General features: G+C 46.0%; 1 long non-coding RNA gene and 1 pseudogene across 1 annotated transcript in view; one reads left to right on the top strand and one right to left on the bottom strand.

Annotated features, from left to right (window-relative positions):
- Nucleotides 1–19,844, top strand: part of LOC136651743 (uncharacterized) — a 43,158-nt gene that overhangs the window by 12,310 nt on the left and 11,004 nt on the right. The window lies entirely within an intron of this gene.
- Nucleotides 4,401–4,517, bottom strand: LOC136637526 (5S ribosomal RNA; annotated as a pseudogene).

Genomic DNA, 19,844 nt, shown 5'->3' with positions numbered 1-19,844 from the left:
CCTGTCGCTGACTGATCCTAAAAAAAACCGAGAGAGAAAAGGAGAGAGATTGACAAATTTAACTGGCTACTCTGGGGAGCAAAATGACTGCTGTGTAGTGTCACTGCAACTAATGCTTCAGAATCAAGTGAAACAGCATTGGAAGAAAGAGAGAGTGAAACAGAAGCCTTTCATGTCTGACTTCATAGGTCATCCACCCCATGCTATGCACTTTTTCTGTGAATCTCTCAGCTAAGTACTTCCAGCAACAGCAGTTCAAGAATACTGAACAAGAAAAATCAACAAAGAACAAGACACAATGAACCATCTAGAAATATCACTTGGCTGGCACTCTGCAGAAGCCTGCAGTGGATATTTATCTCTGCTGTGAACAACTCTTCATTGTTCTATCCATTTTAAACAAAAAAACGCGGAGCATTTGAGATGCATCATCTTTGATCATTACACCTAACAGAGAATTCACAGCGTTAAATTCCACTGGAGAGAAATGGATCAACGCATATTATACATTGTTAGAATACAGTTTGTCAAGCTCCCCAATTGCCTTTGAGTTTCAGACAGGATCTCAGGGACAGCCATGCAGGGGGTGGAGAGGAAAGTTGCCAGGACCCTAGAAAGGGCGTGGAGAAAAATGCCTCAGCAACACAAGAGGTATCAAAACAAAGTGTTATATATACAGGAATGAGTGTGCTCTCCCTTAAGGTTGGACAATACATTTTCAGAGAATTAAAGGCAGTATGACACAGGCATCATTGCCCATGGTGTACGCACATTTTTTTTAATCCTATGTGGTCACAATGGTTTTGCAGTTTTCTAAAGAAACTTGCAAAACCTTTGACCAAGGACAGTGGGGGGTAAGTGTACCTCAAGATTGGGTCATGACCTTTTTTGTATCTCAGCAAACGGAAACATAATAGACGGCACAAGAGAAATTGGAATACATTTTTGTTCTAGTCTTGCTTCTGTTCAGTACAGTCCAAAGTTAGGAGAGTGGATGCTTAGAAAGAGGGAAGGGGAGCTGGAACTACCTTCAGCACCTAGCCCACAACAAGAAAATGTTTGTCAGACACTTCCAGGCAGACTGAAACTTGAAAGTATGCAAGTAAATTACAGAAGTCCCTTGTCTCCAGATTTGTGGTCAACACATTTCCCAGGATCAGAGAGCAAGCACGGCACCCTAGGTTTAAAGGTCACTTGATTAGCAGCTAACTGTATTGATGCAAACATTTCAAAAAACCTGTGCCAGTCAAAGCCAGCATAACCAAGTGGCTGCTGTAGCTAGGAGGACTTTTACACAGCTTATGTTGGTGCACCAGCTGCACCCATTCCTGCATAAAGCAAATCTGGCTGCAGTTCTGGTTGCAAATCTTAGCAACTTCATTGGCTCTCAGTTTGTTTCTTGGCCCAAGTATACCAACGGTTCCCAAACTTTCTTCAATTGGCGGCTCCCTTGACCTACAGGGTCATCGGCCACAGCTCCTCATTAGGACTACAATCCTATATACATTATATAGAGCAACATGTATTTTGCGAGGATTCCATGGCTCCTCTGACTGCATTCTGCAGCCCCCCGAGGGAGCCACAGCTCACCGTTTGAGTACCACTGCCTGATACTAAGTTAAATTTTACCTTGCTCAGTGTTGCCTACACACCCGGCAGTGACTCTCTAGGATTGCAGACAGGTATTTTTCTAAGCCCTAGTTGTTAGAGATTGAATTTAGAACCTTGTGCATGCAAAGAACTAACTTTACCACTGAGTGGTATTCAAAGTGATGATTTGACCTTCAGAACCCCAAACACTTGAAAACTGGTTTGTATCTAATGGGTCACCTCCTCTAATATGAGACAGATGTTTTGATCATCAGAGGAGGCCCAGTTTCATGTTCTCCCTGCAACTGAGGGATGATGCTCTGAGGACAGGGCCTTCTCAGTAGTAGCGCTGATAGTATAGAATTCTGTGTCCCAGGAGATCACCTTGACCCCCTTCCTTTCTCTGGATGCCAAGTGAAAACAGCACTGTTCCAAGTGTGATTGTGACCAGACTGTATGAGAATATATAGTTACAGCACAATCCTCTGCGTGTCTACTCAGAAGTATGTTCCACTGTGTTCATTGGGACTTACTGCCAGGAAAGTGTACATAGGATTGCAGCCTGTCAATATAATCCTAACTTGTCTGTGAGTTGGTACAGCCGTCCCTGCGCCAGCTTTGAGTATCGCAAACATGTGGCTACTCATGAGCTAGAAGCGCCGGCCCAACAGCCTTTGCCAGCGTCCCTGTGCTGCATCCAGGAGCAGTGCTGGCTGGCACAGGTAAGGTTGTGCCAAGCAGTGGAAGGGGGTGGTGGTAGAGGGTGTCAGGAGGGTATTTTGGTGGTGGGAAGTGGCATTTTGGGGGCAGAGGGTGAGACAGGGATAGATTGGGGCCAGGAGGTATGTGGGATCAGTGGAGCAGGCCTCTGACATATCCTAACCCCCCTCCCAGCCTAGCCAGCGTTAACACTAGGCTTCCCAGATTTACACCAGCTAGATAGCTGGCACAGATCCAAGAACTCCCATGGGGTGGCTGGGGTTTTACCCGGGGTAAGGGGAAATACATCTCCTTACCCCAAGGAGACTTCCAGCCACCTCCTAACCTGCGCTGGATACAGCACAGGCCATGCGGCCTGGCTGTGTCAGTGAGTTTAGTACTGGGCTTAATTTATCTATTCTGCAGCTGCCCTGTTTTAGCTATCTGGCCACTGTATCATTGTGTTTATGCTATACATCAATGCTATACACGTTGTTACTTTCAATGAACAATCTATACATGAAATATAGCGTATTGTCTCTGGATCTTGTTTGTTACTATGCAAACATTTTTGCTATATTCAGTAAATTAAATTGTATCTAATAATTAGCAAAAACATCAAGTAGCTTTCCATATGAATGTATCATAATCCCAGGAGATATTCCCATTTTCAGGACCATAGACTATTATAGCCTTTCTGCACTTCTTTGTTCTAGCAAAGGATTCCCTTTGTCATCTACTCTTGATTTTGTCATTTTTACCACCCTCACTAACACATGAATGCTAGTCATATTAACTGTCTATTCTTTTATTTGTATTCACTACTTGCCTTTGATCTGTATTGGATTGCACTAATGATTTTCCACAAACAAAATCATATTATACTGTTAGCAGATTTAAATGCTAATAACTCATGGCTGATCAAACCAAAATGACAAAAAAAAGGTCCAGCTAGCACAATATAAAATCATGGCATAGTGCTAATAAATGAATTAAACTAAGAGGCCTAATTAATGAATATTGTATAAGAATTTAAGATGAATAATGACTTGACTATCTTGGAGAAACAGATCATTAATAAAGTACGCATGCAGTTACTGATGAACTGGAGCCTATTTTAAACACAAAAGCCTTAAGTCACTATCTCAGACCCAAACAAGGGGCAACGAAGACAAGATGTTGAAGAGCTATGATCAGATGTCCTGCCTTTTAAATTTCTTTTTAAATGAGCTGTGGGGTGTAAGGGGGGAAGAACTACATTAGGACAGCTGCATAGGAGTGGGTGGGTGAGTTGGAGCGGTGAATCGAGTAGCACCATTGCAGGGCTACTGCGTTTACCCGTGGGAAGGGGATGAAATCCCCTTCTCCCGAGGTGCCGCCCGTGGTTGCTTGAAGTGCGGAGGATGCGGCGGCAGGACTGGGCTGCCCATCATTTCCACAAAACTGATTTCCCCTTGTAAAGGGACCCCTCAAGCTGCTATTTGCTCCATAAAACATATCTGCACCGACATAGTTTCCTTAATAGGGCAAGAAATAGTAGGAGGGCAATTTATGGTGAGAAAACAGTGCAAAGAAAAATCATTAAATTCCTGCTCCTCCACCGCCACTGTCCCAAGACAATTTGGTCCTCCCTACATAGCTGATTTTTGAAGAAATATAAAGAGATCGGAGCAGTGACATAGCAAGCATAGAGCTACCCTGGGTACTGTACAAGCCATAAGGGGGCGCCGTACATCCCCCCACTGCCACCGCCACCTCCTCCTCCTTGTCCTTTGGCAGCTTTGTGATCTGGCTGCCACCTCCTCCTTTGGAGGCCCTCATAACTCAATGAGAGCCTCCAAAGGAGAAGTACGGGGGGGGGTGAGGTCGGCCACTGCCTCCTCCTCTTCATGCTTGGCAGAGTTGTTATCTAGCTGCCACCCCTTCCTCCTCCAAAGGAGGGCAGCAGGCAAATTGCAAAGCCTCCCCCGCCTCCTCATCCTCTTCTGGGAGAACCTGGAAGTCATATTAAGATGTCACATTACATCACAATGTTATCTTCGCCCTGGGTGCTGCTGCTCCTAGCAACACTGGTTGGTTGGCCATCTTCAGTCTCGAAAGACTCTGGTATAAGTCTACAGCACCCGGTATTCCCAGGCGGTCTCCCATCCAAGCACTAACCAGGCCTGACCCTGCTTAGCTTCCAAGATCAGACGAGATCGGGCATGTGCAGGGTAACAGCTAGCAACACTACTGAATAGGAGATCCAGTCATGAATCCAGACATGAATCACATGTCTCATCTTCCTTAGTACTGAGCTGTCAGATTTTTGGCATTACTATTCATTTGTCATTTTAATGAATTATATTCATTAAGCCATGCATTTTGAAGAAAGAAAACCCAGATGTTTCCAGCTTCACGCGAGGTAACAGGAAGAGATGTGATCTACATTCGACAAGTGACATGTTAATTATATTCAGCATGCATCTGGGGCTGTGATTCTGTGCAAGCTTACTTGAAAGTCAATTGTGATGAAATCAGAGTGTCAGCATCAGCCAGGACGCAAACAAAGAAGCTCTTCATCTGTGCACTGATATGGTGAAACTCTTGACATTGTCACAGCCAGGAGAAAGAAGGAAAGGCAATGTTCTCCTAGGTCCTTGCATGGCTGGTCCACCATCAGCCCATCAATTATGATTTTTCTCAACCAGGCCTGGCTATGAATACTTCCAAGTTAAGCTTTACTCACACATCCAGAACACAACTGGGTGTGTGATGGTCAGACTAGACACAGTGCTGAACACTTTGGTGCTATTTGTGTGCTTTCCCCCCCCCCCTTACTTAATGCAGTAGCCATGGGGACTGGGCAGGGAAAAAACCGATCGTGGCCCATGAGAGGAAGGCATTTAACCCTTTCAACTTCACCACAAGGAACACACATTAAACCCTGAAACTGCTATGAGCCCCAAGGGAAGTTTCCTTTGAACAAGAAAGATTAGAAAAACCACAATCAGCAATGATAGATTTAACCAAAAAACCAATAACATATAAATAAGTATATTATAAACTCTGATATAGGAATCAGTGTATTTTATTGTAAAAGCAATATCAAATACAGTACAATGGGATACAGTACAATGCCAGACTGAAAATCATAATCACACAAATTCTAAGGACAGCATCGCTAACAACATAGATCACAAATAGCAATGCTGTACTGTGGTCCAGGTGGTTTGCCCTTTTCACAAGGCCTTGATCGTGAACATAGGTCACATAGCAGATCATGCTGTCAATACTGGATAAGAGAGGAGCTCACTTCTATGTTGAGTCGCTCCTCTAAGGAACTGTAACCATTTTGGGTAGTGCAGAAGGCAGAAAATATTTCAACCTCCCAAAGTGTTAGAAGATTGCTGGAGAGCTCCCAAATGACATCTTGTTAGCTGCCTTAAAGCAGTTCTAAATACAAGAGCTCCTGCACCATCCCAATTCTGCCACTGCTGACTAATCCCCCTGGTTTGGTGCCTGTTACATCCTGGCTCCCATGTTGTGCCAGTCCCACATCCCTGTCTTGGCTGAGATTTCTGAGCAACGCTAGCAGTCACGAAAAGCATGGCGTTGGGGAAGGAGAGCCTTTTCTCCCCCATTTGCTGCTGTTGCTGTGATAAAAAGTGCTGCCCTTGCAGTATGACAGTCTAGCTGGCTGCCTCTAGTCGCCTGGAGGTAAAGTCAGCCTTACCTTAGCATTTTCTAGAATTACTGCAGAACACAATTAAGAAAAATTGTAGTAACAAGGAATAAACACAAATGAGAATCAAGCATAAAGTGCATCTCTAATTATCCTAATTTGTCCTGGTTTCTCCCCACTGGCTTCGGAAAACAGGCTTCACTTCCGAGTAGGAGCAGTAGTAAAAGAAAATAGGAGCTCATACATTAAGCTAGGTTGATGTTTGCAGGCTGTCTACAGGCTGCAATGTCAGTGTCATCTTAAGTATGCCTATTGTTTTGGTTTTCTGTTGTCGCTCATGGTCTGTTTTCTGAAAAATATGTATAAGAGGAAGAAAATGAAATCAAGCCTCCAATTTTTTTTACTAAAGCGATTCCTGAACATATTTTATTTTGACAGTTCACTTCCTTCAGTTCAGTTGCACTTCATCCTGTTGCTGCTGTTTTCATCTGAATTTGACCATGCTTAAAAGGATATTAAATAGTTCTCATTCCACTTTATTGTATTTTTCCATCCCAGTGTGTCGATCTCAGGCATCACAGATTATTGCCACTTTCTTACATCACATAAACAAGCCTAACTCTTTCCAGAAAGACCTGGCTTGATTACATTGGTGCTTGGTGGGGCCCCGTTCTAATGTTTACACAAGGGCTGCTTACAAAGTGGGGGGTTTCTATGGTCTGTGGATGAGATAGGAGTGCACAACTGGCCACAACTCCAAATTTCATGAGCAGAGAGCCCCCTGCTCTCCCTAAGCATTTGGCTGGAAGGAGACAATCCCTTTTAAGTAACTTAACTTTAAGGCAGCTAACAAGATGTCATTAACAGTGAATTGAGAAAGGCAACACTTTCCATAGTGTGAGCACACACAGAGAGAGAGATTTCTTTTGTCTTACTGTCACCTCTTGTCAAACAGTCCTCATTTTAGGGAGGTTTTGTTAGCATAGTTAAAATTAGATTGCAGCACAATGCTTGTGAGTTTCAATTTTTGTGTCAAAATGAGCATGTTGGATGCGTAAAAATACCTTCCATCAAACCACTAGGCAAACAGCAGGGGAATCCAAAGTATTTCTCTGCTTTTCAGTCACATTCTGGTCAGTAAACAGAGCTAAGACAGACAGGGCTTGACCATCCAGGAGGCCAGCAGGGGAAATGGTGGGGGTACCCCTGCCCATCTCCATTTGAGCCTTTGGTCCACCCCCATCAGTCTCCTTACTGCCAAACTTCCTCTTCCACTCCTTTCCTTCTGTTTGAATCCAGGAAGCAGGAGGGGGATATGCAGACAGATGCAGTGGCTGGCACACCACCAGGAAGAAGGGCATTTGGCACACAGTGTCTGGTGCTTGCGGTCTCCAGCGAGCCTCACAAACAGAGCTGGGTCTCTCTCTCTCTCAGACACACACACACACACACACACACACACGCACACGCACACGCACACGCACACGCACACGCACAGGTTGACCTCCAATCCCTGAAAACATGGAAGGCAAGAAATCACATGAGTGGGGTCTCCTGACCACAGGGTGTTAGCATGAATGCTCATGCTTTGTTTTCCTGGGCAACAGGAATAATGTGGAGCTAGACCACATGGGGGATTTTCTTACACCTATGGACAAAGTACAGACTTATCCTTGAACTTGTTTGTAAACAATTTCAGGGATGTGAATCCATGCTAATATCCGACTCTTTCAGTTTTACCTGTGACAAGGTTCACCATAAGTGCATGTGTGCGTGTGCCCACGTGGTTGTGTGGAACTGAGTATTTTGCAAAAAACAAAGCACTATCACCTTACAGTAGTTTGATTATTCTGAAGCCAATAAAGATTATTTATAAGTGCATACCATGTTGACCCTCAACCCTAGAAAACATATGTCTTGCAGTGCACGGTTCTCATTGCCAAGTGCTGTAACGGTTTTAAGACAGGGATGTTAAGTGTGGTGAGTGTTAGCCTTACCCATCACCATTATTATAATGCGTTTCAAGATCTATACACTGAATCTGCGATTGGATCTGAGAAACCTTTTCTTTTTAAAACACACACCCAGGCTCATGCAATTTGACTGATATTGCATATTTGTGCAGTCTATTGTGCAGGGCAATCTATTTATGGCATAATGGAAAAGGAGAACTAGGCTGATGGGAGGTGAGTGCTTGGCAGTTGCAGATACAATCTCACAATCAATATTCTAGTCATGAACAATCTGCCAAAATGCAGTAAAAACAAGGATGCACAGCCTTGTGTTTTTCTGTTATGAACTAGGACTTTCAAAAGCAGCCTAAGGGGGCAGGAGAACCAACTTCCAGTGAATGCCAATGAGATCAGAGTGTGTAATCTCTTTCTTTTTTTTAAGTCAGCAAAATGCTCCATATAGCCTTTCCCATTCAAACTCCCATATGTGTGCTTCCTTGTGAAAAGTTCAGCCATGACAGGATACTGTGAAACCTGACTTCAGATTCATGTTCTGCCATCAATTTCCTAAATGAAAGTCAGTTAGCTCAAGATAGTGTTCTTCAATACGCTTACCCAGAAGTAAGACATACTGAGTTTAATAGGATGGGCAGCAGTGGCGGACCTCCCCAGCCACGTGCCCTGGGGCAAAGGTCTGCAATGGAGCCCACTGCAGGATGCCACCGCCCCCACATGCAAATTTGCCCCCCCCCACTTACCTGCAGTGCTAGGAGCCTCATGCAACTTCAGGAGTCACCAGGGAAGCCTACTGAAGCTTCCTCAGGCTCTTAAACTGTGCTTCCAGCAAACTGGAAGCATAGTCTCCGAACGTGTCGGGAGCCTCAGTGAGGCTTCCGCGCAATCCAAGAGTCATGCAAGGTTCCGCACCCAGGGCATTTGCTCCTGGTTGCCCCTTAATGGCAGGTCCAGCAACTCAATTCTAACCAGTGCTAATGCAGCAGGGCCAGCACAACTGCGCTGCATCCTAGGCTGGAATTGAACTGGTTGCAGCACTGGCACAATGAGAGAACAGGATTGTGCTGTAACAACATAATCCTAAACATGTTTACTCAGAAGTAAGTCTCACTGTATTCAGTGGGCATACTCCCTAGTAAGTGTGTTGAAGATTGCAGACTTTTTATTTTATTTTAATATTTTTAGGATTATGGTCACGCTGTCCAATTCCATAGCTGTTTATTCATAAGTAATTTCCTCTCTGTTCAATGGGGCTTGATTCTAGGTTAGCGTGCACAGGATTGCAGCCTTAAACTCAGTTTTGTATCTATAAAATGGGAACATACTTTGTAGGATTGCAGTAAAAAACAATAAGAGAAAATTGTAAATAAACTTGACAGTGTAGATTAGGCTAGGTGCACCAAGGGTTAAACAACCTGCTACTTGCAGAGTGCACTGTTGCCCAATCACCATTATAGCATTAAAGAGAGGCTTGAGTAGCTGGCTGGTAAAGTGAAACTGGGTCCTGATGCTAAAAAGTTTGGGAACCACTGACTTAGAGTAATGTTCATTTTGCTTAATTGTTTCATGATAGACCTGAATTATTAACTTTTCAATGAAAGCTAAAAAGAATTTTTTTTTTTAATTTCACTAGCAGTTGATTTGACAACAACAACGACTTGGCTGTCCTACAAGGCCTGTGGAATCAGTATGTGTCGTAACAAAAACAAAAAGCAAAGAAAAAACCCTGACCTTGGAAATTCTAGAGTTGTGAAGATTGGGACCCCTATCAGAGCATTTGAAACACCTTCACTCAACTACAATTCCCTTGGCCTTTGGAAACCCATGGCAATAACTTTAATTCCAAATCAATTTAAATGTTCCCACAGAAAGTAATACAAAGAAAGAAAGAAAAATTTTCTCCTCCATGCAGAACCCACTGTAGGAACAGGTTATCCCTGGAGAATGGGAGTGTTTGAAAAACATGCTAGCTGGAGGAAAAAGAATAGTCTTTCTGCAGGATAACATTGCACATCTATTACTATCCCCTACTTCTCATACTCTAGGACTCTTCAAGATGCAACTTTCATAATAGTTTCTGATAAGAGCAGGAAAGTTGGAAAGTTGTTCCTAATGGTAGGAAAAAATGGCATTGGACATAATGTTTCTCTTTATGAAGAGAATATCTCTTCCACTAAAGCATTCATTCAGTACTTTAAATTGTCAGTGGAGCCTGAATATTATGAAATAGCCAAAACAGCTCAACAAGGCATCACACTTTGAAACATCCAGATTAATCAGGGATTTCTTTTGTGACTAGCTATCAGCCAAGCATACGATTTTCTTTGCATTTTTGCCTTATGAGTCCAATACCTCCATTGCAAGGGTAGTTCAACAGCCTGGTCCAAGCATGCATTTAGAATTCAGTAAAGTCATCTTGTATAAAATTCTTGGCCAGCTAAGCTTGTAGTCTGAGTTCAGTGGATCACTCTTTTCAGGTTTCTCTTTAGCTTCATAAATCAGATTTTGCAGGACACTGAGTGCATTTTTGAGACAGAGTTCATCATTTTCAATTCCCATGAATTCCAATGAGAGAGATTTAACATATGTGACATGGCTTTTAAATGAAAGATAAAGATTTAGGTTCAATTGATGTTCTAACCTTGTGAGCAAAGTCATAGGAGGTTATAATTACCATTTATTAATCAATTGTGTCTACACCTGGGGGCTGCGGATAAGAACAGGCCCTCAGCTTGGTACTTGTTGTAAGAGGCGACCAAACAGCCACAGGTAGATGGAACTCGTCAGTTTGGGAAGGCAGCTCATCTAAGAGAAGGAAACTCTGACCTCAAACCTCCACTGCCTTGTGGCTATATCCAGTTGTGGAAAAGGCTTCAAGAGTCAACCTCAAGGAAAAATCCGGAGCCAGAGTCCCTGAGGCAGTTCGCGGCTGAACACAGTCATGCTCTGGCAACTCCTGCGACGCCGCTGGAACCAACCGTATTGGCTTTTGCCTTTCCATTGGACCATTCCAGTGACGTGGAGAGGGGGGATTTGCTGCATGGGTAACAGCCTATCCGCCATACCTTCTTTACCCAGGCTTCGTACACTGGAGAGGACACTCCAACTTTGCCATACAGCGTCGGCACAACACAGGAAGCAGTAGTTTACCAGTTATAAGTCTTCGCTCGATTGACGTAGAGCACAACACCAGGGGATGCTTCCGACAGTGGGAGAGATCATTGCATCTCGTTGGGCAGCTACCGCCCGCCTTAAGCTGGACAGTCCCCAGCCAGTAAGGTGTTGCCTCGCCACGGTCCGTTAACCTCACGGGGTCCGTGGGGTTTAGGGTGAAAACCGACAAGCGGATCGACAACTCTGCACCATGCAACAGAAAACTCCTGCCCTAAAGCTGGGCACCTGGAACGTAAGGACAATGACACCTGGCTTCTCTGACTACCTGCAAGAAATAGACGACGCACGCAAAACAGCTGTCATTGACATGGAACTGAGCAGACTGCAGATGGACATCGTCGCCCTTCAAGAGACGAGGGTGCCAGATTCAGGATCTGTCAAGGAGAGAAATTTCTCATTTTTCTGGCAGGGAAAACCACCAAACAAAGCCAGGGAACATGGCGTTGACTTTGCGGTCAGAAATACCCTGCTGGAATCCATCATCCCACCTACTGTGGGAAGTGAAAGAATTTAGTCCCTGCAGCTCCAGTCATCAGCAGGACCTGTCACTCTCATCAGTGTCATGAATATGTACAGTTTAGGCCTAGTAGCATTGCAAGCCTGAACCACAGTAACCCAGTAACACAGAAGGGGCTTGCAAGGGGCTTTTGGTCCTAGCTGCTAAGAATTTACAATTCAATGGAAGGTGATTATGTAGCACCTAGGCAGCCAGAAAGACGCCCATCAAGGATAGAATGCAGCTGCAGATCTCCAGGGGGGAGGGAAGAGCTGGGAGGGCGAGCTTCCAGCCCCACTTCCAGAGGACAGGGTCTTTGTTCCTTGTCTCTTGAGAGGTGGTGGGTGCACATCCTGCCCCACCAGGACCATGTGGCCTCTTAGGTAACTGAGGATCTACAAAAGAAGCTGACCCAGGTGAGAGTCAGAGATTAATAGAGTTAGCCAGTTAGCTTTGTTGTTTTATGCTGATACGTTTCCTAGAAGTTTTATGCCTCTAGCATTTGCTGCCTTTTGTAACTTTTTGTAACCCTATGTACTTAATAAAGTAAAAATCTTTTTTAACATGTTGGTTCATTGTCTGCTGGGGACAAAGTTTCAGAATCCTACCTAGCCGTTCAGCAAGCTACCAAACATCCTCATTGTGGACTAGTAATTTGAGGACTGAGACTTTAAGTAAAGAAAGTGCTCAGTGCCTACAAGGGATATAGTTAAGCCTAGAGGGTCTTGGGTTCCCTGGACTGAGGCACTGGCTCTTACAGGGTGGTGGCAGTACTACCGAACAGGGATCTTTGAGGGCTCTAGGGTTCAGAACCAACAACTCCGAGCATCCCAAAACCCTGGGAATGAGACCCAAGTATACGACAATCAGTACTTATGCACCGACTCTGTTGTCTCCAGCAGAAGCCAAAGACAAACTGTACGATGACCTGGCCACCACTATCAAGAAGATCCCCATAAAAGAGCCATTGTTCATCCTTGGCAATTTCAGTGCTAGAGTTGGTGCTGATAACAGTTTGTGGCCCACTTGCTTAGATCAGTTCGGCACTGGGAAGATGAACAAAATGGCCAACACCTGCTAGAGTTTTGCTGTCATCACGGTCTCTATGTCAGCAACACGTCCTTCAACATGAAGCCCCAACATAGAGTCTCTTGGAGACACCCAAGATCAAAGCACTGGCACCAGCTCGACCTGATTCTCTCTAGACGCTCCAGCCTTCCCAGCATCAAGATCACACGCAGCTATCAGGGTGCTGCCTGCGACACTGACCACTCCCTGGTGTGCAGCAGAGTGAAACTACAAACAAAGCGACTGTATCACACGAAAAAGGAAGGAAGACCTCGCATTGATACCAGCAAGACCAGGGATCAGAGAAAAGTGGAGGAATTTGCAAGAGCGCTTGAGGAATCTCTTCCAGGCCCGGCCGATGCAGATGCATCCAACAGATGGGAACGTTTCAAGAATGCTGTTTACAACACCCCCTTGTCCATACTTGGCAAGAATACCAACAAGACGGCAGACTGGTTGGAAGCCCACTCTGAGGAGGTAAAACCAGTCATTGAGGAAAAGAGGAGAGCTCAAGCAGCATACAAGGCCTGTCCCAGTAAGCGCAACCTGCAGGTCCTCCAAGCTGCTCGCAGCAAAGTCCAGCAGACTGCCAGGAGATGTGCTAACGACTACTGGCTCCAGCTCTGTTCCCAGATACAGATAGCAGCTGACATGGGCAACATCAAGGGGATGTATGATGGTATCAAGCAGGCCCTAGGTCCAACACAGAAGAAAATTGCCCCTCTAAAGTCGGCTACAGGCAAGGTCATCCAGGATCGGGCGCAGCAGATGGAACGCTGGGTGCAGCACTACTCTGAGCTATATTCCAGAGAAGATGTAGTCACCGAAGAAGCACTGAACAACATTGAGTGCCTGCCTGTGTTGGAGGAGCTTGACAGTGAACCAACCCTACAAGAACTTCATGTGGCCCTGGACTCCCTTGCCTTTGGCAAGGCACCTGGAAAAGACAACATCCCTGCTGAAGTCCTAAAGTGCTGCAAAGAGATCATCGTCACTGAGCTGCATGAAATCCTCTGTCTCTTCTGGAGAGAAGGTGGAGTACCTCAAGACATGAGGGATGCAAACATCATCATGCTGTACAAGAACAAATGCAACGGGGTGACTGCAACAACTACCGCGGCATCTCTCTCCTTAGCGTTGTAGAAAGCTGTTTGCCCGAGTTGCACTAAAGAGGCTCCAGGTACTTGCAGAAAGCATCTATCCAGAATCGCAGTGCGGATTCCGAGCCAACAGGTCCACCACGGATATGGTATTCTCCCTTAGACAGCTGCAAGAGAAATGTAGGGAACAACGATAGCCACTCTTCATAGCCTTCATAGATCTCACAAAGGCTTTCAACCTGGTCAGCAGGGGTGGCCTCTTCAAGATTCTCCCCAAGATTGGATTTCCACCCAGGCTCCTCAGCATCAGCAGATCTTTCCACAAGGACGTCAAGGACACTGTAGTCTTTGATGGCTCCACATCAGACCCCTCTGACATCCGAAGCCGAGTGAAGCAGGGCTGTGTTCTTTTGCCGACCTTGTTTGGGATTTTCTTCGCTATCCTGCTGAAGCATGCCTTTGGAACTGCAACAGAAGGCATTTATCTCCAGAACGGATCAGAAAGCTCTTCAACCTCTCCAGACTGAGAGCAAAGCCCAAAGTCCAGCTGAAATGTCTGCCTGACTTCCTCTTTGCCGACAATGCAGCTATCACTACCCACTCTGCCAAAGATCTCCAACAGTTCATGATTCGTTTTAGTAAGGCCTGCCAAGATTTTGGACTGACGATCAGCCTGAAGAAAACACAGGTCATGGTTCAGGATTTGGACTCACCTCCCTGCATTACAATCTCTGTGCATGAACTGGAGGTTGTCCATGACTTTGTGCACCTTGGCTCAGCAATCTCCGACACTCTTTCTCTTGATACTGAGCTAAACAGACACATCAGTAAAGCAGCTACCACGTTTTCCCGACTCACGAAGAGAGTCTGGTCCAACAAGAAGCATACGAAACATACCAAGATCCAGGTCTACAGAGCTTGCGTCCTGAGTTCACTTCTGTACTGCAGCGAGTCATGGACTCTTCGCTCACAACAGGAGAGGAAACTGAATGCTTTCCACATCGCTGCCTCCGACGCATCTTCGGCATCACCTGGCCGGACAAAGTTCCAAACAACACAGTCCTGGAATGAGCTGGAATCCCTAGCATGTATGCACTGCTGAAACAGAGACGCCTGCATTGGCTCGGTCATGTTGTGAGAATGGATGATGGCCGGATCCCAAAGGATCTCCTCTATGGAGAACTTGTGCAGGGAAAGCACCCTACAGGTAGACCACAGCTGTGATACAAGGACATCTGCAAGAGGGATCTGAAGGCCTTAGGAATGGACCTCAGCAGGTGGGAAACCCTGGCCTCTGAGCAGCCATCTTGGAGACAGGCTGTGCAGCATGGCCTTTCCCAGTTTGAAGAGACACTTGGCCAACAGACTGAGGCAAAAAGGCAAAGAAGGAAGGCCCATAGCCAGGGAGACACACCAGGGACAGACTGCACTTGCTCCCAGTGTGGAAGGGATTGTCACTCCCGAATCAGCCTTTTCAGCCAGACTAGATGCTGTGCCAGAACCACCATTTAGAGTGCGATACCATAGTCTTTTGAGACTGAAGGTTGCCAACTAATGTGTCTACAGAGGTGTATTCCTACCTGTGACAAGTTAACATGTGTATAAAAGGAGTTTTCTTCAGTGCTGAACACCAAATTCCAAACTAGCTGATCTGACAAGTCCTCGTTGATAGGAATTAGACAGAGAAGGTACCACTAGAAGAAGACTCTGCTTCTCACAGTTGCCCATAAAACCACAGGTAGAGCAGTGCTTTCAGGATGACCTTAAAGCACATGGGGGAGTAAAATGGAGAAGGCATTCTTTTACCCAGCGTGAGGTTCATATTGTGGTCATAGGTATAAGGGGGTCTGTGAAGGGTTGGCAGGGATGGGAAAACCCAGCGCTGCACAACTCGACTCGCAAGCACCCCCCTGCGACTCAACTCAAAAACTAGTCGTAACGGGGTCACTTTCTGAGTTGCCAAGTCGCCCTTTCGTGACTCTAAAGGATTCAAGTCAAGTTGCCCCTTTAAAAAGCCAGTTGTGGGGAAAAAGGGTGTTGCTGCAAGGGTGTGTAAGTGTGTGTCGAAGTTCACTTTAAACACTCCCCTGCTGCCCCATCTCAGCTGTAAAAAGGGTAGAAGGGATGGGAGGGATTGCAAGAGAGAAGAGACAGAAGCAGCAATAGGGAAGAGGGTCAGGCACAGCAGCTGTGAGGTTTACCAGGATGATCCAATCCTTGGCAGCTCTACTCAATAGTAGTCTCATTTCAGCCAATCATTCAATGAGGGTTCCTCCCCCCAAGTATCAATGGAGCTCAGAGCAGCCATGTGGTGTAAAGCACGATCACTATGAACTGCCTCTCCTCCATCCCCATCTCCTCCCCCTACTGACTGGAACTTCCCTAGTGCTCGCCATGTCTGAATGATGGCCCCACAAGGTTTTTCACACTGCAAAAACAGTAAGCAAGCACACCCAGACACAGACAGATTCGAGTCTTCACATGTGGGGACAAGCGCCAAGTCAGGGGGCCCTTGAGTGTTTTTCTGAGTCTTCCAAGTGTGCAACTCGAGTGCAAACAAGTCAGCCAAAAACACACTTTTTTGTGACTCCAAGTCACCTGACTCGAGTTTTCATCCCTGAGGGTTGGCTCCTCAGGGAGATTCTAGGTCCCTTCCTTGTTTTCAGTTTCCATTTTTTTACACAATTCAGACTTCATCCATGTCTCTGAGAGTGCAGTCAGGTCCGAATTCCCTGCAACTCCCTGTAGATGCACCATCACCCTTACTTGCTTGCAACAACAGCTGAATGAGACCAGAGACTTGTTTCTGTTGGAGAGGCAACAGCATGTGAATAGAACCACCCAGAATATAGTAGCAAAGGGTATAAATGTTGGCCTCCACCAGTTGGGGGAACAGTCACCTTTCTTGTTAATTGGTTAGAATTTGCTAATTGCTGCTGTTTTCCAACATCTGATCAACTTTCTGTTTAGCCTATTTTTTCTTCTGCCTAACAATGGCTGCAGTTTTTTCTTGTGAAACCAACTAACAGCCTCAGCTCTGTTAACACCTGATTCCATACTACCAGGTGTCCGGGAAGAATATATTTCTAAGCAATAATAATAATAATAATAATAATAATAATAATAATAATAAGCAAGATGACGTATTCATCGACATTGGAGGTATAATTTTCCCGAGAAACCCCATCAGTGCGATGCTGTAGCATTTCTGGGAACTCTCACCCAGTGGTGGACTTCCCCAGCCCCACGTCCTGGAGCAAAGGTCCCCAATGGCGCCCCCCCTGCAGAATGCCATTGCCCCAGCATGCAAATCCACCACCCCCCACTCACCAAAACATAACAGAGCCTCGTGCAGCTCCAAGACATGTTGGGGAAACCTACTGAGGCTTCCCTGACATCTTAAACTGTGCTTCCAGCAAACTGGAAGCACAGTTTCTGACTGCATTGGGAGTCTCAGAGAGGCTTCTGTGTGGTCCTAGAGGTGCACGAAGTTCTGCGCCTGGGGCATTTGCCCCTTTTAGTTAATGGCAGGTCTGCCACTGCTCTCACCACCACCCTTATAAATTGCAGTGCTTGCAAACTGGGAAGCAAATTTGGGGAACATGTTTCACCTCGGTCCCAAAAATGACCTATTATATTATTTAATACCCAACACAATGAAAGACTTGAGTCATCTTTTAAGTTCTGGCTCTTCTAATTGATTCTCTACCTATCCCCCAGTGTACCTTTAGACTCCATCAAAACTTCTGGCAGTAGGCCAATGTAATATTCCCCACTTTCCAAGTGGTAAAAAGTTCCACTGTCTTTTCTAATGAATTTTTCCATTCAGAAAACCCTCCTCTGGCACTGAAAAAAAAAAAAAAAATTATTCTATCAGTTCCTTGACCACACATTCATTGTTATCAAGCTGGCCAAATTCACAATGTATTGGTCTAGGCCTTCCTGCCATTGCAGGAGTGTTTAGTAGATGACCTTTGATGACTTCCAAATCCATGGTTGGTTCTAAGATAGAGGAACAAGAATTTTTACTTTTTTGAGTCATTAATAGCTGTACTAAATCAACAACTCAGCAGGGATAAGGCAATTTTCTTTCTTGACGAAACCTTTGCTTTCATAGTTCTCTGAAAGCAAGACAAGGTCTATTAAAATAACATTAAGAGAGGAGCTGCCAGCTCAAATTAGGAAAGTTTCAAACATCTTGAAACAGAGGGGGGCATATGATTAACAGGCTGATCAGATAAGTAAGGAGGAGGAACAACTAGCATGAACAACGATCGAGCTTAATTATATCTTCCTTCTCTCTTCCAGTTTAGCCATTTTAATTACATGTGTTTCTGAATATAAACATTTGTTCTTTGTGCACACACATTCACACTCTTTATTATAATGGGCATTTCCTCAAATTGAAGGGGGGGGGGGAAAACCCACAATCAAATTCCATATGATAGCCTTTTTTCATGAAAATGCTTGTGCCTGGAAACAAGACTTTTTATTTTTTTAAAGGCTGTTATATCCCAATCCTAAAGGGAGTGCCTCGGAAAAAAGCAGCATGCCAGCTGCGAGTGCGTTCAGACGGAGATCCTCTTGCTTTTGCTTCTTTTCCATCCATGGGGAAAGGCAGAACACTGCCATAGGCTCTGGACTGCAGGGACAGCCAGGCATCCTGACTGCAAGTGTGTAACCTGAACTTCAGCCCTAAGTACAGTCACTGCATCCTATGCACAATTTATTCTGGAGTAAGTCATATGGAACACAATGAGATTTACTTCTGAGAAAGGAGGCTGTAACGTCCATGGCAGGAGGAGGCACCTTCCCTGGGGTTGTTACCGAGCGCAAGGGGCTTACCCGGTCGATGAGCTGTGGTCGGTGGTGAATTAAAGGACGGGAAGCAGGTATGGTAACTCTACACAGGCAATTTAATTGCGTCAACCATTTTATATTCATGTGGACCGTTACTGCACGGCCCACCACACTCTATGCTGACTTGTGCCGTCTTTGTCTGATCGGCTCAGGACCCGGCCCTTCCGGCTCCTTGGAGGTTCCAGCCCAAGCTTCCTTGCCAGGGTGTCTTGGCCCAGAACCCGGGTTCTGGAGGGCCACAACCCTGCTGGCTGGGGTCAGGCTGGCTGGCCTTGGGAGGGCCCACGGTACCTCTGTGCTGGATCCTTGGTCAGTTAGCCACCATGGGGTATAGTTGGCGGTGAGCACCCGGCTCAAAAACCCAGTCTCTCCAGGGTACGCCCCCTGGGTCCCTGCCCCAGCCTCCTCTCTCCAGAGCAGATCGCAGCCCCTTCCCTCTGGAGGCCTCTCTCTTTCCCCTCAGGCAGGGGCAACTTTTCCCCTCTGGCTTCACTCTGGTCTTCCCCCCTCTCTGGAGAGGAATGACCTACCTCTTCCCTCTGCAAGCTCCTTATGAGGCCAACCTCAGGTTGGTCCAGCCCCAGGGCTCCTGACCTCGTGTCTGCCTGTTCCCAGCTGTTCCTTGTCCCTACTCCCAGGTAGGTGTTCTGCAAGGGCCCCCAGTCCTGATGACACTTGGGGCTTGCTCCCAAGTAGGCCTCGACTCTAGAGGAGATCCCTGCTCCCAGGGAACTCCTGGCCACCTGGGCTGGGCCCAGGTGACAGGCATAGACTAAAACTCTAATATTCATTGTGCGTTTATTTGGAACATTTGAAATCCCAGTTTCCAGTTTTTAGATACTTAGTTTAAGCCAGCATTTCTCAAATTCACAAGGAGTTTGAGCCCTGCTGTAAGTTCTTGTGGGGGAGGGGAGGAGGCAGCAACACAGTCGCTGTTGAGGAGCACAGGGTCTTGCCTGGACTCACCAAAGCCTGCAGCAGCCTTCCAGGGGGGCAGGGTTTCCCAACATGCGGAGACAGTCAACATAACAATCACGACCCACTTCCTGTTCCACGATCGCAAACCGGAAGTGGGTTGTGATCATTATCTCTGCATGTTGGGGAGCCCTGCGAAGGGTGGTGCGGCGCTCCTCCCACCCCCAGATGGCTGTTCCAGGCTGTGGTGAGTCCAGGCAAGACCCAATGCCCCTTGACAGCGACACGATTCTGGTGAGCATGTTGCTGCC

This window comes from Tiliqua scincoides, chromosome 1 (assembly GCF_035046505.1).
Source record: "Tiliqua scincoides isolate rTilSci1 chromosome 1, rTilSci1.hap2, whole genome shotgun sequence".
Classification (NCBI taxonomy): domain Eukaryota; kingdom Metazoa; phylum Chordata; class Lepidosauria; order Squamata; family Scincidae; genus Tiliqua; species Tiliqua scincoides.
The sequence above is the reverse complement of the archived record's forward strand: the minus strand, read 5'-3'. Positions and strand labels throughout refer to the sequence as shown.